Raw genomic sequence first — 19,445 nt, 5'->3', positions numbered from 1 at the left:
GAACAGCAGAAATTATTGACTCATAGTTCTGAAGGCTTGAAGTCCAAGATCAAGTTGTTGGCAGGTTAGTTCCTTCTGAAGACTGTGAGGGAGAATCTGTCCCATGCCTCCCTTGTAGCTTCCAGTGATTTGCTAGCGATCTTTGGTGTTCCTTGGCTTGTAGAAGCATCACCTTGATGCACGACTACATGTTCATAAGGCCTTCTGCTTGTAGGCGTATCTGCCTCTGTGTCCAAATTTCCCTTTTTCATAAGGGCACCAATAATATTGGATTACAGCGCACCCTAATGATCTTATTTTAACTTGATTACCTCCATAAAGACCCCATATCCAAATAGTATTATTCTGAGCTAATAGGAGTTAGGGTTCCGACATATTTTTTTTTTTAAAGATTTTATTTATTTATTTAACAGACATAGCGAAAGAGGGAACCCAAACAGGGAGAGGGAGAAGCAGGCTTCCTGCCAAGCAGGGAGCCTAATGCGGGGCTCGATCCCAGGACCCTGGGATCATGACCTGAGCGGAAGGCAGACACTTAACAACTGAACAACTCCGGCACCCCCCAACATATTTTTTTAGAGGGACATAATTCAATGAAGAACAGAGTCAGCAGTTTCTCTTTTCTTTATAAATATTAAAGATATTAACTATCAGTAATAGTTTCACAAATATATTTTCCAGGCTTGTATGATTTTTTAATTCTCTTTGTGTTCAGCAATTATTTTGTTTTATTGTTACTTTGCTATCTTGTTTGTATATGTTTTACTCAAAGGTGTTTTATATTTTTTGTGGTCAAATTTATTTTTTCTTTATCAATTGATTTTAGAGTTAGAAAGTTTACTTTATTTAGAGATTTAAAATTATTAATTTCTGTTTTCTACTTTTTAAATAAAATTTTAATTTTTGTTACATTTAAAATTTACTCTTCTGTTTATCTGCAATTTGAGACCCTTCTTAAAGGTGATTTTCCTGAACATATTTTAATAAATGAAAATTTGTACAAAGCGATATTTTTTCTCTATGTACTATACAAAATCAAAATGCTCTTAAGTTTAAATATTTTCTTTATCCAATAACAAATACAAGCTTTTTTCCGTTATCCTACATTATGTTTTTTAGTCCATATTTCAATGATCTGACATGGGAGTCTTGAACCTGTCCCCGTGTAGGTGTGTGATTTTGAGTAGGTTATTTAACTTTTATGGATTTTGGTTTCTTCATTTGAAAAAAATATAGACATTAAACAGAATTTTCACTAGGTATCTCTCAAGACCAAAAATTCTATGACTCTACCAAGCCAACCTCATGTAAAATGGAGATGGTGCAGTTGTTTGTAGCCAAATGCAGAGGGAGGCTATTGTGTAATATAAAAGTGAGGACCGGGAGTCATGTGGCAATTTCAGCTGTCTTCATATCAGTTTTCAGAGGATGTATTTATCTTTTAGAGCCTCAGTCTCTTCCAATTTAAATAAGTGGAGCTGTTTAAAATATGATCTTGAGGCACCTGGCTAGCTCAGAAAAGCATGCAACTCTTGGTCTTAGAGTCATGAGTTCAAGCCCCATGTTGGGTGTAGGGATTACTTAAATAAGTAAAGTTTAAAAAATATATTATGACCTAAGCAGATTAGGAGTATTGTTGGAAAACACTGGGAAAAGGAGATGTGATGGAAACATTAAATGTTTTAAGATCACTATGGGATTGTTGATAGAAAGTTAAAACTGATGGACAGTACAGGAAAAACACATTTGCAACATTTTAAGGGTTGAGTTCATATCTCAACTACAGAATTTGTTGGTATTACACTTTACTTAAGGGTGGCATATTTATTTATCATAAATATATTTCTCCTGCTGTGTGATACTGTTGGCCAAATATAAGCAAGAATAAATGAAATTCAGTGGGCAGATTATGCCAGATCTGTCAAAAAAGCTATTAGTAATTATGAAATTAAAAATTCAAATTGCATAGATTTCCTCCGGTTACTGAAGGGAAAAGATACAAATGTGAATAAGTTGTCTAAGTGGATATTCACTCTATTTTTTGTCTTGTCACCATTAAAAAGAGAGTCCCAACCTTGAGGAGCACCTTCTGTGCTGTTCCAGTAGTAGGATCTCAGCATCACAGCTCTGTCACTGGCTGCCAATCCTAACTCACTTGCCCTGGTAGAGCCAACTCTATGCTCTTCCCTGTTTTTCCCTCATGAAAGGGGTGAATCCGTGGAAAGCCCTTCAAATAGAGTAGGTGTGATTAAATGGAAGAAAGTTTTGTGTTTATAATTTGTTAGCTTTTCTCCTTTCCCATTTTAATTTCCAGTCATCTCTGAAATATTATTTCTGGAATTATTTTTTTTTCTTATTTTTCATCTACTCAAGTGAGGGGAGGGAAAAGACTTGACAAATCGAGTAATACCTGTTTGCTCCTTTATTTCCCTGTGTACATGACCTATTCCTTAATCAGCGTGAGATCCATTGTTTTTTGTGGCTGTTGGGTTGGGGGTAGATTAGGATTTATTGAAGCAAAAATGAAAAGAGAAAGAAAGAGTTCATATTCAGCTTCAGACACCCTAAATAGGATTTTCAAAACTTTAGCAAGAAATCGGCTTGGATTCCATGGTGTATAAATGTGACTTCTCCTCTAATAAATGACACACAGACTTAAAATATGGCATTTTATGTAAGGGAGATTATAGAGAGAAAATAAAATCATGGTCTACATGAATGGAAGAAATGGAAACTAGGTTAAATTTTGGAATTATCACTCTATGGGCTAATTTATGGTAGTGATCTCTAGAAACCTATAGATTTTTTTAAAGGTGATTTGAGAAACACACTTCTCTGAGTTTTTTATAGGGAGCCACGACCTCCAGGAGAAGCCCCTGTCTGGAGACCCTTCCACCTTTCCTCAGAAATTTCACTGTCCCTCACTAGCACCCTATCTAGAGATTCTGAAGCATTGCTCCTGCACCCCCATAGCTGGTGTGCAGTGTGGAAAGGGAACTCCAAAGTAGTTGCATACCCTCTGCATATGGGACATAGAGATGGCTGGGAGAGCAAGAGAAGATTGGGGTTGCAGTAAAGAGAACAAAGTGGCCATAGTGTTGGAGATAAGAACTCTTGTCATGGAGCCAGGAGGTTGACCCCACAAGCCAGGTAGGGCCATTCACACTAATTTATACCAGGAGCCCTCCAGCTCAGAAAGACCCCATAGACATTTGAGGGGTCTTTCTCAGCTGGAGCTGCAAGTTCACATTAACCATACCCAAGGGAGGATTCAGACTTTGTGTTGCCTGAAACTTAAATGATTTTTGGAACTTTCCTGAAAAAAAAATTAGAAGTAAAAACTTAGGGAATGCAAATGAACATGTATACTGAGAACGGAAAAAAATTTACAAAAATAAATTTTCAAAAGCTATAAAATGCTCAACTATAAGAGGAACAGGATATAACTTTTATCACTTAGCTACCTGACTCACCTCTATAAAATATTCCATCCCTACATTGTTGACTGCTTATACTTTAATTGCTTCTTCATAGGCATTTGTAGTACCCCTCCACACAGATGAGAAAAAGAACTCTGTCCTCTGGCATGGTTAATAGAAATTGGCTTTTAAAAAAGTAACAATTTAAAATTAATTTCTTAAAAAATAGTATCTGTTTAAGGAAAGTTCCTTTGTCTTCACAACTTATAATTAGTAATGCCATTTAGGTTTTACCACTGCTGTCAAATCTGGGAAGCTCTCTGTCAAGGTTCTGTCATATATGCACTTTAAGATTTCAGGACATTTCAAGTCTCCTTAAATACTCTTTAAACTGACTACATTATTCCTAGAAGCCTTTCAAGAATAGTGGCAATAATTTACACAGAAATGACTGCAAACTATGAAAATTTTTACTATAAATTTAGGCTATCTGTATTTTCAGTTAAATGTCCCCATAGGCTGATTCCAAAACTTCCCACAGCCATGGCAGCCTACTAAACAAAAGGGGGTCCCCAACAGAGAAGGAATCAAGGTAGTAACAGCTAGTTTCTTCATCAGTTGTGGCTAATATGTATTACTATTGCACATTTCGCAAAATGCATTACGTTGTGAATAGCTTCCAGAGGCCTGGAAGGCACCTGTGGAAGGGAGGGACTCCAGCGTGTAAGCTTGGTGGCCTTTATAGTCACTGCAGGTCTAGCTTGATGAGGAGTCCACAAATTTGCAGAGGGGCAGGAAAAGGTAATCTGAGAGAACAGAATGATCTAAAAAAGAATATATAAATTTAAAATACTTTCAATTTATTATAATGGACCAGTGTTATAGTGAAATAAATCTATTATTATCTACTTTGCCTTGATAATCTGCCCATTCCCAGTCCCCCAGGAGAGTGGGACTCAGCTGAAGGTGAAAATATCTGTTAAGTGAAAATAAAGAAAATTTTTTTTTGTGCTTCTTAGTATGAATAAATGTGGGATATTATTACATGTGTTTTTCAAGTTAATATTTATTTTTGATGTGATTATAATATTAAATTATAATTATACTATCCAGCATTTTTTAAAATTATCATTGTATTTGTTTCTTATTATTAGACTTATAGGAGAAAGGCTTTAAATTGTTCAGTCAGAATTTCCTGAGATTATTCTAGAGTCACTGTCAAGGGCTGGTGCCAAATAACACACCAGAATTGTGATGGGAACTGATCTAGAAGGTTCTAGTTACAGAAATTCCAGTAGCCCATTATCCTTTGCAGCTACTCATGCCATCATCTTTTCCACTCAAGCTCATCATCAGGCCTAGATAAATTCATAATGTAGACCATACTGTTTTGCCCAACTTTTCTCTTGGCTACTCTGCACATCTTTGTACCCATGGACTTGACAGGTTAGAATGCAAAATACAAAGATGAGCTTGTAATATCACATTGGTTAATCCTCAAAAGTCTTCAAATTGGGTTGCTGACTCAGCACATTCCCTTTGCTGATAACAGATGATAGATAACAGTCAATAGTGACGTGGGGATGGATTCAGTTAACAAGCTCACATGTGCTCCTCTTTACCAAGCATCTACTCTACCCAATGATGAAAGAGTAGAAGATAGAATTGTAAGTTTATTTTGTTTGGGAGGGCATGATGTTCAGGTAAGACCTACTAGGGCAGATATTATTTAGGTTGAGATGGAAGGTGGGGGAATTAGGTAACAGGAGAATATAGGATTCAAGGCAAAGGCAATAATATTGCAGAAGCGTGGGGGTGCCAACATGGCACGTTACAGTTATAAAACTTGGACCCTGAGGGAGACAATGGATAGGAGGCAAGGACTGGGGGAGCAACAAGAAGGGGAGAGAGTCCTGAGTGGCAGATGAAAAGTCCTTCCACACCTTAGAGACTTCAATACTTGATTAAGTAATTAAAGAGAAAGCAGAGTAACACATCTTGCCACTTGGTTACCAGGATCCTTCTTTACCTTGAAATCCAGCATTTTTCCACATAGTGAAAAGAAAATGGTTAGGATCTATTATTTTTTCATGAACTCGAAGTTCCCTTGATCTTGGTGGTTTACATAGCTTGTATAGCATTTAGACAGATTAACGCTTTGCAGAAACAAAACATGGAAACATTTGCCAAACAAGCCTATCTGGGGCTTGGTACTTTCACATCTGTTATCTTATAATCCCTACAAAAAATACTCTGAATTATTATGGGATTTTCTAGATCAGAAAAAGAGGCTTAAAGAGCCTGAGCATGAGGTTAAAGAAGCCCATAGGAGGAGAATTTGAACACAGGTCATCAGCATTTACCTAACAAAGGAAAATGTAAATTTTGAATAAAGTTTAATTTAACCTAATACCATAAAGCAAGTCCCCAATATTTGACTTTCTTGGTGTTTTAAATGCATGTGCTTATGAACTGCAGAGTGTCCATAATAATAAACTGCCAGTTTAATAATTTTCAAAATGTTTGCATTTTGACTGCACAACTGCAAATTCAAAGGAAATCTTAACTAGGGAAAAATGCATTATGTATACAAGGCTGAGTCGCAAATTTCCAATTATTTTGATGCAGTAGGCACTCTGTCTTCAGAACAATCAATTAGACTCTTGCCTCCTGATGTGAATATCTGAATACAAATTAAAAATGAAGGGCATGTACACAACATCAGACTATAGATCAAAATCATTACCCAGGTTAGTTTGTAATGTTCCATTTAGAGCATGTATAATCAGGGAAAAAAACTACATGTACTCTTGGGAACAATGACAAACACCTGTAATCACTTTTGAAAAACCATAATTTATAAATTTGGAGAGATTTCAGAGGTGGCTTAAAGTTCTCAGGTAAATGATATAATGTAATACTTAAATGTATATATTAAGGAAGTTTCATAAGATAGATGTCATTGTAACCTATTTCTTTAATCAGCGGGGAAGTACTTATTTCAACTATGAGAAATGTTAAGACTATTAATAAATTCAGTGACCTGGTGTGCATAAAACACCTGAACTCATGCCTGGCATGCAGTAGTCACAATAAAGTTAGTTTCCTTTAGTTTGACAGATGGGAAGAGCAACATTTAAAAATCATCTAAACGTAACTAACTAAATAATAAAAATCATCTAAAACAAACTCAACTACAAAATGTGTTTAAGAAGCTGAGACTCTGAGTTCTATTAGGATGAAGTTTATTACCTCAAGTTTAGCCATATCTTACACTCACTTTATTTTACTTAATAATTAAAGACAGCTTGAAAAAATATTAGCCATAAACATTGAAAACCTGATTAATACTTTACTGTCTCCTTAGGTTTATTTATTTATTTATTTTACATGCACCTGATGTGAAAGGCAACCAATTTTAAATGGCTTTCTTCTAACTTTTCATTGTCTTCCTTCAAGCTATTCAAAGTCAGGTAATTCAGTCAGTATAGTTAGGCTTCTCTTTTGCCTAATACTGGGGAAGTCACTTCCTGAGCATATATCTTCATCTGTAGAATGGGGATAGTACTTCCTAGATGCTGATTAAGTATGTAACACATGTAGTATGTTGACTGGCATGAAACAAGTGTTCTCTAAATGACTGCATTTGGTGCTTTGAATTGGTTCAGAAATAAAGCCTAGGGATGCCTGGGTGGCTCAGTTGGTTAAGCATCTGCATTTCGCTCAGGTCATGATCTCAGGGTCTTGGGATAGAGCCCACATGGGGCTCTTGGGATTGAGCCTTCATCAGACTCCCTGCTCAGTGGAGAGTTTACTTCTTCCTCTCCCTCTGCCTCTCCCCCCCAACTCATGCACTCTCTCTCAAATAAATAAAATCTTTTTTAAAAAAAGGAAGTCTAAAGAGCATCTGAAAATCACTGTATATTTCTAGTAAATTTTTTTTAATTTTAATAATAAATGGTTGAGGATTATGCCACCTGTGTTGCAAGGAAACTAACCCTGTTGGCCTAGCCACAAATGATAGGATCAGGATTATAGTACCTCATTCAAAGATGGCCACTGGCATCTACTCTTGAAAAAGGGCAATTCCGGGGCGCCTGGGTGGCTCGGTTGGTTAAGTGACTGCCTTCGGCTCAGGTCATGATCCTGGAGTCCCTGGATCGAGTCCCGCATCGAGTCCCGCATCGAGTCCCGCATCGGGCTCCCTGCTCGGCAGGGAGTCTGCTTCTCCCTCTGACCCTCCCCCCTCTCATGTGCTCTCTCTCTCAAATAAATAAATAAAATCTTTAAAAAAAAAAAAAAAAAAGGGCAATTCCTCCGGTGGCAGCCAAAATGAAATTCTGCTTAGTAATATACTCCATATTGAATGGTGTCAAAATGATCCTTTTTAGGAAATATAACTATTTACTGAACACAGAGAAGGCAGGCCACTTGATGTCACTCTGAATAGTCCAGTGTACATCTTAACTCATAAAAACTGGGAGGAAAACTGAGAATAGTAACACAGCTAGAGAGACCTATGAACATTCTTGAACACTCTTAAAATAAAAATCCCATGCCAGAGGCACCCAAGTTTTATCTCTTCCATACAGTGTTTCTGCAATGTATTGGTAGTATCCAACAGTGAGAGTTTCAAGGAATAGACTTCAGACTTGAAGTGGAATTGGGTAGAAAAAATAGGGAGCATGAAGGGTTCCCATTCATTTGGGTTTGAGGAGTAAATCAGAAATTAAGGTATCAACCCATTATGCTGTTGTTTCAGGATGACATAGCCAACAAAGTCAAGGCTTGAGGTCACATAGTAGGCACCATATTAAAGTAGTTTGGAGGGATTGTGATTTGGAAGAATAATAGGATAAGCAAGCCATTCTGCTGACCCTACGTTTTCTATATGGAGAAAGCAGTATACTCAGTCTGATTGTAGACAACTTATAAAACTGAGTTCCAGTGTTGCGTCAAATACACTGGATTGCTCACCCAACTAACAACCTCTCCCTTTCTGCATTTTTAAGACTTTTTTGACCAAAGATTAAAATGCCAAATAGTTACTTTTCCTACTTTATCTGCGACTAGGTCATAGCCAAGCATCTCTGCCCACTGAAGCTACAGCCTGGTTTGGACCTGAAGGATAGTCAGCTTGGCTTATATTTTCATCCATAAAAATATAAATTTTGGAAAAATACCTCTTTCCCTTAATTGGAGACTATATTGGCTATCACGATGCTTAGAACTGCAGTAGCCATCTTCTGGCCCTACGGAGTAAAAAGTAAAGCTGAGTCAATATGCTGAGTATGGTAGAGAAGGACGATGAAAGAAGCCTCAGTCCTTGGCAATGCAGTTGAGTTCTTGGAATGACAGTGGAACTCCCTGACTTCAGGTTTTTGTGTATAAGAAAACAAAACCCCATTATTGAAGCTCATTTAGTTAGGTCAATTGTCCTTTGTATTGAAAGGTATCCTAACTGGTCTAACCATGCAGAAGGAAACACTCTCAGCTTGAATTCAGTGCTTGCACTACTCTTGTCCAGGTGAGCAATGGCTTAGGGCACAGAGGATAATATAAGGGAAAGCCAAATTCCCAGTTGCATTAAGTTTTTATGGTTAAATTTAGGGTTCTGGTTGGTAAAAATTAGGATTTTTGTTTTCACTGACATGTGGACTTTTACAAGGATTAAGGGGACTTTAGGCTTGAGTACCTGAAACATACCAGGACATTTCTAATTATTTCCCTACCATCAGAACCCTTTCCTATACCTTCCCTTTTTTTTTTTTCCCCCAGTTAAAATGAACTTCCCAATTATAAGACCTATTCATTAACTGGAGTTAGAATTTGTCACTGACTCACTATGCAAAACCAGACTCAGAAAGAGTGGAAAGGTACCCAGGAGTTGTACAAGTTGCCAGGGCACTGACAGAAGGTAGAAGAGATGAAGTGGTCTTTGGTTTTAGAGATACTTTGTCCAGGGGACAAGAGCACATACTTGAAATATGCTTCATTTGTGTTTTTTGGGCCCATCAGGAAGGCACATTAAGACACAGTCATGGACAGCTCTCAAGAGGTTTAACAGCTTGCCATTTTAACTGATGTGCAATTATACCAAGCCCTGATTTGTGTTGACTACTGTGAAGAGGCAGTGTTTGACATAAGTTAGGCAAAGAAATTCAGTGGTTTGGGGAGAAATGACTTACACAGTATATCTATAACCTATTGCTGGAGCCCACATGATGCTTCCTACACAGTGCTTCCTTGCTGTTAGTGGCCAGGAGAGGCTGATAAAGGAAAGGAGGCCTAAAAGGACCTTTTGTCCTTTCTCCGCTGGTGGGAGAGGGTGGTTATAGCCTCTAATGGGAAGGGTCAAAGCTGGTAGGCACAGGTAGTGACCATCAGCAAGAGCAAGAACTGGGTGTGGTACTTAGGAAACAATAATACTGGAGATTCTTGGTTATGATTTAGATAGTAGAGGATGAAATATTGAAGTATTTCCTAAGATTTTATTTGATATCTATAACTAAGAAAATTGCACTGGCCTGATAAGAATGGAAACTGCTTCTTTCATACCAACAAGACATTATATCAACAGTGTAGTTCAAGCAGCCTAGATTCAAATATTGGGGCCCCCTTATACTTGTGTGATTTAGGGCCTCAGTCTCTTAAAAAATGCAAAATGGGGATAAGAATAAGACTCAATATGGTTATTATAAGAATAAATATAATACATATAAAATATTCAGGAGAGTTCTGGAAATAGTAAATATTAAATTTCATTAAGACAGGGATACTTGGTATTCTTGGTTATAACAAGACTAACAACAATTAGAAAAAAAAACAGACAATAAAGAACATCTGGTAAAGGCTGCTATAATCGCTTTATACAAACTATGCCACTTTACTCTTCTTCAGAAACTCAAAAAAAATTGTAAAGACACAGGATTATTATTTAGAGAAGGGATACTTTAAAAGTTTTCAAACATTGCCCCAGTAGTCCACTGAAGGCTTACAGTATCAAGTGATCAATGATTGTGACTGAGTTTATCCCACAGTAGGTGGGACAGTTATGTTCCAAATTTAGGAGTATATACTTGAGAAGTGTATTTAGTAATTTAAAAAAAGGGGGGGGGGGACAATATTTGAATCCAGTCTATTTCCCTAGCCCATGGAGTAAATGGTGTTGGAGTTATGATGTAGTTGAGCAGGAGGAAGCCGTTAGTTCTTCTCTTATTTACTCTATTTATAAACCAGTCACATTCTATCTCCAGAAATATCCTTGAGATTTCAGTCACTACCAAAGATTTCCTAGGTACTGTGATTCTATTAGCTCTCTTTTATTTCTCTAGTTTGGCCTGGGCAAACATACTGAGTTCTAGAATATTAACCTCAGTTTCACAAATACTTAACTTCTGTGTATTTCTTTATGCAGGTGTTTTTAGACACTTCTTTTTTGGACAATGTTAAATACCAAAGCCATATATGGCAGGGAAAGTGCTCTATCATAAATTAGTCATCAAAAATATGGACCACCTCTCCTCCCTAGGCCATCATGCTTCTCTATCAGTGTGATGATGTTATACTTGGCCCTAGAGAACTGAAAGTTGTAAGTATTCTAAATTTTTTAAAAAATGAGTGATAGATGTTAGAAATGAAGCTTATAGTAATATATATCTTAGTGAAGTTTTTATCAGTCTAAAGATATGGAGTTAATTATAATCCCCTCCAAGGTTAAGGATGGCTTTTATTTTAATTTGGAAAGAGGTATAGCATTTAATTGACTTCTTATTTTGAAGGTATCTTAGTTTTCATCCTAGATAGCCCTCACCACTTAATAATTTATTTTAGCTGTTCTACCATACTTCATTCTGTATACTTTGTAGAACCATTGAAGAATTTAAGCCTGGTCTATTATGAACTGCCCTTCCAGTTGGTTCATATGATACTGCTGATTTTCAGAGGTCTGAAGTCTCTAACAGAGCAGAATTCTTAAGTGGTAAAACCTCAAAGGACATTTTAATGTGGTCCCTGAAGTGTGTGTGTATCTGCTGCAAGATATGCATACACATAACAAGTGACCTTGAGACATGAATTGAACACTGTGATCTATTGTCATATGATCTACCAAATTATAAGTTTGAGCATGCCCAGATAAAGTCCATTATTAAATGGAAGTGGTCTATTTAGGATCAAGCCCCTGTGTACACTAGGTGAATAAATTCTCCCTATATTCATTGACTCTGTGTAGGTCACATTCCCATTCTTCCTTGCTCAACTTATACCTATGGCATCATAGAAAATTCTCTGTCCAACTTAGGATAAAAGTCTTAAGAGATACTTATCGGGAATTCTGCAGGGTATGAAAACACTACCCAAAAATTGATTGCTACAGCATTAGAGAGCTTGTTAAGAGTGAGATTGCAAGATAATGGAATGAGAAAATCCTCCCATTCAACAGAACTTCAAGTAAGACATTTTGAAGTTTGTTATGCCTAGAAGGAAGTCTAGATTAAGATCCAGATTTACCTTGATTTGGGGAGAGTAGAAGCTTTTTGGCTAAATTGTCAAAGACTTGGGAGAAGTACAGTTGGAAGATTTGTGCCCTAGGGTTTTGGACAAAGACTGTGTGGATCAATCTCTCTCTTAAGAGAGAGGTCTGAACCTAGTTATTTCACCAGAAAAGAATAGAGACTATGTTTGGGTCTCATTACTTGTCCTCTCCTTACTAAGGTAATTTGACTATAGCCACTACTGAGAACCAAATTTGCCAGCAATAACAAGTGTTGCATTTCTAATAAAGCGTTATACTCTAGTCAAAAATAGCTAGCCACTGATAGCATGTTGATTACATCAGGTCTTTGTAGCATTAATATGACAATTGTTTACCCTCACTGAAAAACCCTATTTGAAATCTAAGTTTGCTTCCTGCGGCCATCTTCTGTGTATGACATGGGCTTACTGAGTATTTCATGTACCACCAATTTCTTCCATCAATATGGCTTCTGTCCACGGCACTCACTTCCCAGGAATAGAAGCCATAAGTTGAAGCCCATGAAAGGAACTACTCCTATCATGAGCACACCATGCATATGTAGCTGGCCTTAAATAATGGTAACTTGATCTATTGAAAACTCATTTACCTGTCCCTTCACTGACCATAATGGGCTAAAGATTGCCTTGTCTTATGTTGAGTGGTACATGATCAGAGACAACTTATATATAATGCTGTCTCTGCCATAGTTAATTACAGAGTAGTAGGAATGATATTTTTTAGAATCTTACCTGATGCCTCACTTTCAGAGTATTCTTCTAATCTCTGCATTATGGGCTCATGGACATGAGACTGATAATATCCAAAGAGTAGTAGGAATGATATTTTTTAAAATCTTACCTGATGCCTCACTTTCAAAATATTCTTCTAATCTCTGCATTATGGGCTCATGGACATGAAACTGATAATATCCAAAGAAGGCACACTTAGATTTATACTTTATGTAAACTATAAAAATGGTTCCACTAGGGGCGCCTGGGTGGCTCAGTCATTATGCGTCTGCCTTCGGCTCAGGTCATGATCCCAGGGTCCTGGGATCGAGCCCCACGTCGGGCTCCTTGCTCAGCAGGAAGCCTGCTTCTCCTTCTCCTACTCTCCCTGCTTGTGTTCCCTCTCTTGCTGTGTCTCTCTCTGTCAAATAAATAAATAAAATCTTTAAAAAAAAAAAAAGGTTCCACTGAATTGTAAACTGTGGTAGGCATGTGGCAATCTTGGACATCTCATGTCATAAGAATAGTGAAAAGGATCATCACCATATTGGCAGGAGCAGTAAGTTTGCTACCCTAAAATCGAGTTTGGAAAAACTACAGATGAACTAGGGGACTTTGGGGGCACCTCTTTTTATTTCCTGTTGAATGTCATTGAGAAAATATGATATCTCTAGACCTCTTAGAAATGATGGTTCATGCTATCCCATGAGGGTGAGGATCCCAAGCCAACTAAAAATCTAGCTAAAGGCAAAAGAATGAGAATAAACGTCTAATACTAAAAAATGGCCCTGCGGTAACAGGTTACATAAATAGGTATTATCCAGAAAATTAGAAAGTAAATGAATGTCAGTGGAGTAGATTGTGACATTATAAATTAGCTTCAAAAATAATTTGAAGATACCATCTTCAGTTGTAGAAATAAGTGACAGTTTTGGCTGTCACTTATTTGGGGATAGTCGTGATGTTGGCTGTATGTGAACTAGCTATATTATAATAAATTGATGGCATCTTTGGAGGTGTACACTTAGAAAGTTGCTCAGTCCAGCAAGTGAAGTTTTTCATGTAAAAGAAAAATGAAATATCTGCCAATTACACTGCTCCATTTTTAGGAAAAACTTCAAAATGGAACTTCTTTGTTTAAGCAACTATGATTCTTGTCATGTTGAATGAATCTAAAGTCATGGTGCTAGGCAAAAGTGATTAAGAGGGGCATCAGAGTGAAATTAGAGTTGATTCAAACAAATTTGATTCAACACAGTTTCTCTGCATTGCTTGGCTTTAATATCATACAGGTTCTCTTTACCTAACAAGTAAGGTGGCTAGGAGTTGACCATACCTTCCTCCATGACACCACAATTTTCTGATTTGCTTCCTACCTCTTTGGTGGCTCCTTCCTTATCTTTTTACTTTTTCTTCTATGTCTTCTTAAGCTCTTATTGTTGAAGGATTAAAAACTCAGCTGTTTGTCCTTTCCTCCCTTTTTCATAATATCATTTTGGTCTCATAGCTGAGACACTTGACACCCAGGTATCTTTATGGCAAACTCCTTCACCTCTTTCAAGTCATTGCTCAAATGTCACCTTCTTAATAAGACCCATCCTGACCATCCCACTTAATACTGTATCCTATCAACCCTGGCACTTACCTTGCTCTATTTTTTCCTTGTGTCCATGGCTCTTATTCCATACCCAATGTTACTTATACATTTTATTTATTGTGTATTATCTATCTCCCTCCCCAGTTAGAAGGTACACTCCAAGAGTAGTAATATTTTGTCCTGTTTGGTTTCACTGATTTATTTCAACAGGCCAGAGCAGTGCCTGACACATAACGATACTCAATAACATTTGTTTAAGGAATGAACTATTTAATGAAGAGCCTGAAATCTCCCCCAAGAAGGACTGTGCCTTTCTGATAGTAAAATTCCTTTCAAGGATTCCAACTCCTGGGATATGGCCACATGGTCATCTCTGAACTAATCAAAGACAGGGATACTGGCTGGGCCTGGATCACATGACTACTTTTGGCATTGGGGTGACAGGGCCAATTATAACCAAACCAAGCACACAGAATGATGTTATTATGGAGGAGTGGGAGGAATGACACACCAAAGAAAGGATGTGGGCAAACAAACACCTATGGAATCTATGAAGGTTAACTATATTTAAGGTAACTTGAATGAAACTTTACTTCATGCTGTTACTCCAAATGGGCTGGTTAAAAAAAAAAAAAATCCAGTTAAATTATCTGCCCTGAAAGTTGAAGTAGTAGGTGAACAAAAAAAAAAAAAAAAATTTTTTTTTTGAGATCTCTGGTAGTAACCTAAGTATCTCCAAATTAGTCTTTTAATTACCCATGGAGCTTGTTGTATACCTCAGTCTTAGAAACAGGGTCTATGATGATGTTACCAGAATGAACACACCAAAAAAGTAAGTACTTTACTGCATTATATATGTATCTTGGTAATAAATACCTAATACTGACAATAAACCAAGTGTGTCTCTTCGAAACTTGAAGATATTCTCAAGATAGTCTCCAGATTTTGGAAAGCTAAAGGAGTTTATTAAAGTTCTGTTGGTGATGATCTTGCCTAGGGAGGTGAAGAAATGTGAACTTTACAATTGTTTATATATTGCAAGTACTGGGATAAAAAAAAGCTGGTCATCAGGGATTGCTGGCAGTAACTAGGGCCTCTAAACTTTATCTCATTAAGATAAATCAGTGAAAAAAAAAAAAGATAAATCAGTGAGACAATAAGAAGCAGTTACTAGCTTCTAATGAGTCAGCCTTAAAGATAAATAGACCAATTGAAAAAAGGATTAAAAAAAAAAAACCCTGTTATTGCAGTGATGATCTCACCTTGGGACAAAGAGATCATGGAAAGTTAATGATGCTTGTGGCTAGAACACTCTTTTGAGTAAAGGCAATGGAAAAAATGTTTTACTTTTTAGCAGTTACCTCCCTATTAGCTTTAGTTTTGCTGAATTTTCCTTTATTATTTAAGATAGAGCAGCTGAATTCTAGTAAGTTAATTTTAGGTTGGGTAAGCCAAAGAGGATTACACTTCCCATTCCAAAATATCAAACCCTAGGGGAGATGGACCCGGGAGGACCAGCCCATGATGCTGGTATCAGAAGTGAGATGAAGAGATGAAACTAAGGGTCCAGCAATCTTTTTCTGTAAAGAGCCAGAGAGCAAGTATTTTAGACTTTCCAGGCCATCCAATTTTTGTCTCAGTGACTTAAATTTGTGTAGCATGAAAATAGCCATATTTGCTATATAAATGAATGGGTTTGGCTATTTCAATAAAATTTTACTTATGACACTGAAATTTGAATTTCATAAAATTTTCATGTATTATAAAATATTAGTCTTTTGATTGCTATCCAACCATGTAGAAATTGCAAAACAATTTTTAGCTAACAGGTAATGAGAAAATAGGCAGCAGTCTGAATAAGCCCTACCGGCTGTAGTTTGCCAACCCAATTAAACCATGGATGGTCTCAGGCTGAGAATGATTGCACATCTTACTTGTTTGGATGACTTTCCTAACTTGAAAAGATAGTTAGGAGTTTGAGATATGCTCATTATTTGTCCAAGATGAGTCGCTGGTTTCCCGTTCATACCCACTTGCATCCTTTCCAGAGAAAAATGTTGTGGAAGCAAGATGGGGAATTGAAGGAAACAGGTAGTTTCCACTTGTTTATTTCCACTGCTTATCATTCACCCCCTCCATCTGTAATACAGGGCTTTGTGGTGAACCCGGGTATTTGAGTGCTTATTTTGATCAACTGTATGGGAGGCCTTGGCATGCCTTTAATCCTCAGGTTTACTCAGAATGCTGAGAAAAATAGAGCTCATTTCTGCTTATTTATATGATCAAGTCATGCAATTCTTTGCTTAAACATATTATGCATAAAAAGTAGAATAGAAATGTAAACAGTGGCTATCTTTGACTATTAGAATTATGGTTCTAAGTTTCTCTGTTTCTTTGTTTTTGCTCATTTGTATTTGTATTTTTTATTTAATCAATATATACTGGCTAGTTATAAATCATTAAATTAAAAAATTAACCAAATTTGCTATACTCCAAATATATCAGGGTTTTTGTTTTTTTTCCCCCAAAGTTAGAAGTCTTTCACAGATTTCCGGCAAAATAATGTTTTTTTGCTTGAAAGAGAAAGAGAAGCACCCTTACTCAGAGGAAAGCCAAGCAAACTACGTTTTATTTTGACTTGCAAATGCCATCTGCACAATATCTCATATCTTAGTCTAAATTGAAATTGATCTCAGCGAAGAGGAAAAAAAACCCTGTATGCAAAAATGTAGTCTATTAAATGTTTTCAGAGGGATTTTTTCAGGTATTTAATATCCTTTTCTTAAGAGTGAAATACATGCAAAGTTGTTATCCAGGCACCATGAAAGAGATAAGGGTAAATAAGACACAGCCTTTGTTGTGAAGGGATTTTTTTCAATGTCATGAATCCTGATTGGTTAATTAGGTAGCTCACGAGAGCTTCCCGAGCGTTATTGTTTCTGAGCTGTGGAAAGTGAAACTGCAGGGAAGCAATCAATAACACTTTTCATTTTCTCCATTGTTTGGGAGTTTTTGTTTTTAACTCTATTAAGCTATTTATTTGTATAGACAACAAGTAACAATTTTTAGAGTTCAAGTCTTTATGTAGTGCTCTCTGTAAGCACCTTCTGGAAAAATAGGAGCAATAATTAAAGAGAGATACTTGGCGCTCTAATAGGAAGCTTCATTCCATTAAATGGTAAACTGGCTTTGGAAGGTGTATTTTACCTTTCAGTTCCTTTGGTGTAACCACTTTATTGTGCTGGATAAAATCTTGAGGCCCTGGGTATTTTAGCAATTAACTTTAGGTCAGCAGGATAAAATGAGAACAAATATGTCAATTAAAAATATGTACTTTAAGAGTGATTACTTCAGAGTGATTGGCTTCTAGATGTTATTTTTTAAAAATTTTATTTCTATTCTTGAAAGTCTAGATGTTTTAGCTCAAATATATTAATGTTACTAAAAATGTACTTTATATATAAACCAGAATTACAATTTCGAAAAGGCAGAGTCAACGTATCTTTCCCCTTCTCTTTAAAAAATTATCCCAAAGCATCAAGGAGAACAGAAATATCAATTCTGAATTCAGATGAAACTGAGAGACTTCTATAATCCTCTTATCCCAATGTATGATGATGAAAGATAGGTGGGGGAAGATACACGATTTATCAAAATTCCTGCAATTGCTGGGGTGGTTTGGTGAGAAGCAAGGCATCTATTCCATGGAATCCCAGAAAGCCACAGGAGGTTGATAGAACATGCAATGCACAATATAAGAGCATTTAGGGACCTTCAGGCTTCCACTCTAAACATAATTAACCCCCTTAACACCCTCCCGCACACACATCTGATATAAATCCAGACATAAAGAGATAAGCACACAGGAGGGCAAAGAGCAAAGTTGTACACAGATTAGGTGAAGATGTGCATACAAAATCATGAGAAATTTTCCTCTCTTGTTCCTAAACGATCTTTAAAATTTCCTGTGATAACACTAGGTCTTTGTCTGAAAAATCAACCAAAGGAAGCAGGACTTACAAATAGTTACATGGGAAGGTAGAAAAAAGCTAGCTGTTGCCCCTGTCAGCCTCCAGGGAAGACTTGTAATCCATGAACCTTATCCACTGATACAGAGCTACTGATTAACTCTGGTGTCTCACTTGTTAGTATAACAAACTCCATATAACCAGGTGGTTGAGGAAGTCCTCCAGCATCAAAGATAGCTACAAAATAAGTAAACAGAAAAAGTGCTTGAAGAAAATGTAAATCAATTTAACTTTTTTTTTAAAGATTTTTATTTATTTATTGAGAGAGAGAGAGAATGATAGAGAGCATGAGAGGGAGGAGGGTCAGACGGAGAAGCAGACTCCCTGCTGAGCAGGGAGCCTGATGCCGGGACTTCATCCTGGGACTCCAGGATCATGACCTGAGCCAAAGGCAGTTGCTTAACCAACTGAGCCACTCAGGCGCCCCAATCAATTTAACTTTAATCAGTACCTTGAGAGGTGAGAGAGAATACTGCATCCATTTGAAAAAGATGGTATAAAAAAGGAATAATTATAAAAACCAAAAATTATAAAAATAATATCCAAAATAAGGAATTGAGTAGAGAAAATGAGAGACAAAATTAAGTGAGCAAGAAAGTAGAACAAATCAAGAGATTAGAACAAAAACAGAAGACAAAGTTCTGAACAGTAGAAGAGGCCTAGTCATGGATTCTTATTCAAGCTCAAAGGAAAAAAAAAAAAAGAATCTCCAGGATGTCTCAGCCTGAGGAAAAAGAAGCTACTTTATCTGTCTGTGTCCAAAGCTTGCCTCCTTTTCTTAGTAGACGTATTGATATTGAGAACCCACAGTCCCTTCATTCTGGCATGCACAGATCCTTTAAGACAATTCTAATACCTGACAGTAAATTTCCCCCAAATCTACCATATTCAGGATTTACTCTGGGGCATCAACACTCATAGGTTTAGAACTTTCATAAGAATAATTGGAAGGTACCTGTTTAATAGGTGCATGTTTATAAAAATTTAAAGTACAACCATTTTCCTAGTTCAAAAGTGTATGCCTTGAATCTGAAATGAGACTTTTCCAACTTCAACCATTTTAATATTCAATCCTAATCAGGCAACTTGCTATGTTAAATATAAGCCATCAACTCTTTATAATATAGTCTCTAAACTAGGGGTAAATTTTTTTAC

The sequence above is a fragment of the Neomonachus schauinslandi genome, chromosome 8, assembly GCF_002201575.2.
Source record: "Neomonachus schauinslandi chromosome 8, ASM220157v2, whole genome shotgun sequence".
In the NCBI taxonomy this organism is placed as follows: Eukaryota; Metazoa; Chordata; class Mammalia; order Carnivora; family Phocidae; genus Neomonachus; species Neomonachus schauinslandi.
Note: the sequence above shows the minus strand (reverse complement) of the source record.